Source organism: Pocillopora verrucosa, chromosome 11, assembly GCF_036669915.1.
Source record: "Pocillopora verrucosa isolate sample1 chromosome 11, ASM3666991v2, whole genome shotgun sequence".
Lineage (NCBI taxonomy): Eukaryota > Metazoa > Cnidaria > Anthozoa > Scleractinia > Pocilloporidae > Pocillopora > Pocillopora verrucosa.
In genome coordinates, this window is record NC_089322.1 from 13,354,678 (window position 1) to 13,355,758 (window position 1,081).

Here is a 1,081-nt window from a genome sequence, read left to right on the forward strand (position 1 = left end):
ACGACTCTCCGTATACAAAACTACGCTGACTGCAACATATGTGAAGTGCTACTAAGCATCGATCAGATCTACTGCACCACAAACCGAACAACACTCACAGTCAACTGAACCGCTGGATAAGATGCCACCGTGCAGAAAGATGTCAAACGTTTTATAACGAAGGTTGGTGACAGTTCGCAGATTGACAGGCAGTTTCATCGGACGTTATAAATACGACGAGCGACAAGATAACCACAGTAAAATGGTCTTCGGATCTTTCTTCTAAGGCAAATGAGGTTAGAGCATTTGGAAATGTGTACCCATGTACATTTTCCGGCGTCATGTGGGTTGAATTATATTAAAGTATGTGTGTGACTCGCGACTGGAATGTTGACCGCGAAAGGTCAAATAACTGCATTTTAACGGACTTTGAAAAGCTTTCGTATCGCTCTCAATCATTTGCCCAAAGAAATTTTTACAGTAATATTGAGAACATCTTTTCGTTATTCTACCGTCCAAAGCTTAATCCATTTGAATGTTTAGCACATGCTGAAAATTAACTTTGCTTACAAAGTACTTTTACTGAAGAGAAATGTATGCTTTCGATATTAAATTATTTTACACGCAAAGAGGAACGCAGTGTATACAAAAATCGTTTGTGAGGTCTTATGAAGTTGAAAAAGAAGATTTGAGTGTTAAAAAGACGAGATTGTGATTCGTTTTTGAATGCGAAGCCCTCAAACTTGTGCAATAATTTGCTTCTAAAAATGACGATTTTAACGGATTTTGTTATTTGTATTTTCTCTGAAATAAAAAGATATTTTGCCAAAAAAAGTATCTAGTGATTTTAGTTATAGTCTAGCCTATCTAATATTAAAATAAGAAAGAAATCGAATTTTTCACCCTTGCCGCGAAATTTAGAATTTGCCTGATTTTTACAGACAAGCGCTCTTAAAACAAAATCTCCTATTAGACAATACTTTTAAGACATGTCAACACTTTAATTAGCTTAGATGTTCAGTATGGCGTTCTTGAAGACCTGAATTATCCGTCTTCCTGTACACACGCTCATGTATGATCAGCGTATGCTCATTGAAAGTGG